Source organism: Dipodomys spectabilis, unplaced genomic scaffold, assembly GCF_019054845.1.
Source record: "Dipodomys spectabilis isolate Male_0828 unplaced genomic scaffold, ASM1905484v1 ptg000429l, whole genome shotgun sequence".
Lineage (NCBI taxonomy): Eukaryota > Metazoa > Chordata > Mammalia > Rodentia > Heteromyidae > Dipodomys > Dipodomys spectabilis.
Window position 1 is genome coordinate 155,855 of NW_024871106.1, and position 6,000 is coordinate 161,854.

A 6,000-nucleotide genomic window follows, 5' to 3' on the forward strand; every position below is an offset into this window, starting at 1 on the left:
ATCTTCACTAGGCCCATAAATACTTTCCAGAAGAAAAGGCTATATTGAAAAATAAACAATGAAAAAGAAACAGGCAGGCACACCTTGAAGTAAATATTATCCAATGAACAACAGCTATTGAAGAATGATTGCAATCTTCTTTTACCTAAGTTACAGTTACTGACCTATATTCTTCCCTAATGCCAAATAAAAAAGCCATGAAAATGCAGTAATTATTTTCAAGGCATTAGAATTTAAAGAAAGAATTCAATGAATGTATTGCTAGAAAGTATAAAGATAGATGTCGTCGCTAAAGATTGAAGAAAATATCCCCATCTCTGGACCTCCAGGATGAGAAAGGTTAAGCCAAAGCACAATGAGAATGGACAGAAGTACAGTAGTGCATACCAGTAGTTCCCAAGATGCAATGATGAATGTACCAGGGGAGAAAATTAACAAGATCATCACAGGACTTAGCACTGAAGAGTAGAGAAAAGAGCAGTGAAAATTCAAGGAGAATTACAAAGGATGCCCTTGCATATTTGGCAATAGAGCACATTGAATTGAGGTCTAAAATACGTGTAGGTATTATAGGAAACTACCTGTGCTCATAAGGTGTCACAAGAAGTGATGACCTTACGATTTGCAGGACATTGAATATTCTTAAAAGTCTTGCTTCAGTAGTGAAGAGTTAAACCTTGATAAACTCTGTTTTGAAACACCTAACAAACCATAAAACCAAGACAAGAAGTTCAAAATGTGTATGTTGTTTGACTGTTTGCAATAGTAGAGATAAAAAAAATCAAATCACATAATGTGGATGCAAAAGGATAACATTATTAAGGTAATCTTTAAACAAATCACATTTTATGTGAATACTCCTGATTATAACTGATTTGTTTTCCTTACAGATTTTGGATGCACAAAAACAACAAAAAACAAAAACAAAGCAAAGCAAAAGACACTTGGCAATAGAGCTGGCTGCCAGTGCCTTATCCTTATTTCTAGATAGTCACGAGCCTGAGATGGGAAGGTCAGAGTTCACCGATGGCTGGGGTAGCAATCCATGAGACATTTATGTTCAATTGTTCAATCAAAGACAGATTGAAACCTTGGATCAAATAGTACAGACTCAGTCAGTCATTACTGAAAAAACCAAGCAAGAGTTTGAGGCTCCAAGTCAAGTTTTATTACTGCGCAGCGTGCATGCGCACGGGCAGACAAACACACACACACACACACACACACACACACACACACACACATACACACACAGTCACACACACATACACACACACACACACACACACACACACACACAAATGGAATGAGAGAGGAAGAGGGAGAAAAAAAGGGAATATTAACAGTTTAAAATGTGAACCTGTCTGCCAGGACTATCCTAAGCATATAATAATAAAAATGAAGGAAACCATGGAACCTAGGTTCCATTACTGTTTTCCCAAGTCTTTCCATTTTCTTAAGAAAGGGGCTGTCATTCTTTCTGATAGAAACATAAAATTTCATTGTGTAGATATACTACCTTTTCTTGATCCATTCATATATAGAGGGGCTTGTCGATGGGTTCAATATCTTAGATATGGTAATAATGCTTCCAAAAACGTAGTTGTAGATTTAGTGAGTTTTACCTTGAGATCATTTCCACAAATGCCCAGGAGTGGGATTGCTGGTTCCAAAGGTATGTACATTTGACCTTTCAAAATGATGCTAATTGAAATGAACTCCAAGGTATGGAAACAAGTCATTTTTTTCAGATGTCAGCCTTGATATCTCTAAAGTAGTGTATCTAGATCTTATTTTATTTCATTTGTCTTGTTCCATTGGGTTATCCCTATCAATCTCTGTCTTAATTCTGGTACCTTCCATTTTGTATATACATTTATCTGATTTGGAGAAGGAAAGGAAAAACATAGTGATGAAAGAAATACAAAGAGCGACCCACTGCAACAATGATATTCACAAGACACTATGTCAGAAATGAACTTGACAACTTTGGGGTGGGGAGAGGGGTAGGAGTTGGGAAAGGATATGAGAACAACAATGGAGTGGGTAACAATATTCAACAAGGAATTTACCTTACTCATGTAACTGTAACCACTCTTAAAGTATCTTTGAAATAAAATTTAAAAATTGAACCTATCCTAGAAAAAATATCCTTTTCAAAATAATACATCTCTCACAGTACTTGTGAGGGATTCTAGAGTCAAGCTGTTAGACCTGGAAAGGGATAGATTGGGAAGCCATCTCAAACAACAATCAAAAGGCTGAGAGCTGTGCTCTGGGAAGGTGAAACAGTCAAGGGAAGACAGGGGTATGAGTTATTACCTCAAGGGTATTTAAGTTAGAGATGTTGGACACTAAAATATTAAGACTTTGGAGACAAGATGGATGTCTGTGCTATAGTTGTAATGACTATTGCTCCCTTCTGCTCCCTAACAATAAGGGATGCAGTTATCACTATGTTTACAAACAATACCTCATGTAAATAATTATAAACACAAGCTAGATTGATGCCTTAGTTTGTGGACATACCTGTATCCACTGACCACCCCCTATAGTAGAATGAATATAATGTATGTTAAGCAGGATTTGGGGATCCAGAAGCTGGCAATGAGGCTTTGGGTCCTCTGGTGTCTTCATTCCTATCACTTCCTGTGATTTCTCAGTTCTTTGGCCAGGTATCCCATCGTATTTGCTGTCCCAAGGTTGCGGTTAATGACAGTACTGATATTCTGAATACCTCAAAACAAACCACATAAAAATACTTCTTCAAAGAAGATTGTCAAATGTATAGGATCACCTGGAAAGATACTAAGCATTAGCAGTCAACCTGTGATCCTCTAGCAAGAAAGTACAATTCAGGACTATCTTTACTTCTGATAATAAAACAGATGGATAATTGTCCCTTTTGTATATTTGGTATTTGGTATTGCATATATTTTCAGAAACACATATACATTGTCAAATAATGTTATTTATTTCATAGGTCAGACCACGTCACTGGAGTGATGTCCCACTTGCCTTAATTACACTTAGGTGAGTGTGAATTGCCTATTTACGACCATTTCTCCATGAAACTCAGCAACACAGAATGAAGTATCAGGGTCAGGCCATTCCATACCTGTGAGGATTTATACATTGATTAGAGTAATATACACCTCTCAGTACTCATGGCACATTCTTGTGTTATAATTGTCTTCAGATGAGAAAAATGCTAGAGCTTAAAGTAGAATGATGGGCAATACATTTTCAATGCAAGAGTGATGATCACCCCTGCAATTATTCTCAGTGGAGAATCCTTCCTATACATTTTACTGACTTAAATTCTACTTTGTGCTTTACCATTATCAGGCAGGGTCACACTGTATTGAGCTACAATACTGCAGCAACCTTAGCTGCCTTTGAATGTTACCTCCAATCTTGGTACTAAGGTCAACACTGCAACTGTAACCACATAGTTACAGGACACCCGAACTTTTCTAGCCTGGTTAACAATTGAGCTATCACTGCTCATTGCCAGTGTCAAAGATCTCACTCTTTAGATTTATTGTTTATCTTCTTGTATTTCCAACACTGCCTTAGATGTTGGTTTTTGAAGTAGAACTTTTAGTGTGCATCTGATTTATGGGGGTGCTAGTGATGCCAGTTGAACTGCATATATTATAATGTAACTAATTTGATGTTTTGACATATGAATTAAATTTTGGTAATTGAGGAAGTGAATACACTTCACTCACAAAAGTTTCTTTATGTGTATTGGTATTGCTATATTGTGAACTTCCTAAACGCAATCCATGGAAGCACATGTCCCTAATTCCATGACTTCTGTCACTGAGACAAGGCTTGAAAGGTCCAGACCATTTGGCACCTCATAGTAAGAACCTTTCTACAAAGAAGCGGGAGAGAATAGCAAAAAGAGAAAATGAATCTTCTAACAGTTTTGTTACATATTCATTATGCTTAGCCATTAAGACCACCATAATAGTATTGTTTATGACTTCTTACCTACTCTTTTCTGTTCTGAGCAGTTTTATTGATGGATCTTTAAGAAATCATAAAAGAATAACGTAAGAAATCTATATAAATCATATAAGAAATCATAAAAAATAGTCTGTTAGGTAAATATACTCCTAAAGATATAATTTGAGGAAAGTATTAATCACATAAAATGTAATGCAATGACTCTTTATTGAAAACTTCAGCAGTTGTAGTTTATTTATTCTTATAACAAAGTTCATAAAGTAAGTTACAATAGTATTCCAAATGGAACACAGAACTAGAAACCTGAAGGGTAGCACTAAAAAGTGTTACTGCTACCACTAATAGAGTAAGAATGAAATTAGGCAAAACTCCTTCAGAGTAAAAGCCATAGGACTTCCCCATCATTATTTTCATTGTTCATATGAAGAAATGACCTTTTTTGTAGTAAAGACAAATTTTCACAGATATTAGCATCAATTGGGTATATATTTCTTAAGGCATTGGGACCTACTACACAATGCACAGACACTATTCCAAGCACTGCACCTGCATTAGGGTTATTGTAGTGCTTATGAGTGTTTTTCAAGTTAGAAAATGAATTAACTATTTTATTAAAAACAGAAGTAGGCAACAAGGAGAAGCAAATTTCCCAAATACCCAAGACTGATCAGTTGTAGACCCATAATTCAAATCCAGGTTACACCAGGCATATCTGAGGATATTCTTTGTCACATTCATTACCTTTCAAGAGCTATGGAGCAGATGAACCCACATTATCTTCCTATAATAGCAATAACAATGCTACAGAATATAGATATTTTTAAATGAAAAGGGTGTGGCTAATGAAAGTGTAAGTGTTCTTTATACCAAACAAAGATCAGTTTAATTTCTCAAAAAATACATGAATGAACATCATTCAGCTTCCACTTTTCATTATTCCTGGAGTAATTGCTTAAGGAGACCAAATCCATGTCAAAGACACTTGTGCTGATAAACACAGGCTTTTATCATGAAGTACCGTGAATACACAGTGAATAGTTCGTTATGGATATATAAACCAAAAGAAATAATTTCGTGGAGGTTCTGGGAAGATGGCGGAGGAGAAGCTGGAGGCTAAACAAGCTCCCTCATAGAAAGCAATTTTAGAGTTCCAGCGAACAGTCCTAAGCCAGAGAACCACACCAAGTGTGCCTTCACAGGTCAGAGAGTTAGGCCAGAGAGGGAAAATACAGGCAAGGAGACAGCTCTGAGCACTTGCCAGCAGCTGCCGCCGCGGCAGCAACAGTGGTGGCGGTTGTGGCCATATCCGTCATATCTGAATCACAGAGAGTCTGGGATGAAGGAGCCAGATGCAGCGGGTGAGCAGATTCTACTCAACACCAGCAAGAACCGACAAGGAGCGGACATCTTCATCCTGCAGTTCGCAGACCAGAGAAGACCCAGGAACCAAGACTCGGTGGAAGTAGAAGCCTGATGTTCTCACTCCTTCTCAGGGAGCAGAGGAGGAAAGGCCACCCCTCCCTCCCCAGTACTGGAGATCTCCATCTTGGATACCGACAAAGCTCGGCGGAGCTGCTAGCTCCAACTCAGGCCTTAGAAGTAAACTAGAGTCATTTAGCAGGTCACAGGAGCCTAACCTGACCTGCCAGACTCAGCTCTACCCAGGGAAAAGTCACCCAGCTCGGGTGCCAGCCCCAGGATTGGCTTTCTTCACTGGGTAATCAGAGCCAGAGGCTGCCCCTCCCTTTAGCAGAATCGACAATCAATTGAAATTCAGTAAACATAAACCCTGAGAGTGGATCCAGGCTGGGCTCTGTGAGTTTCTCACAAACCAGCCTCTGGGAAAAGCTGCTGTTTGCTGAAAGGCCTCAACACTACCTAGAACCTAGCCTCATCACAGCATCTTCAAAATTGAGGAAAAAGCCATCTCGTTCTTTTGGGATACTTAAAGCAGATCTGCCTCCCATTGAACTAACCTGGGAGGAGGAGCGCAAAACGTTGGGGAAAGCAGACCATTTACTG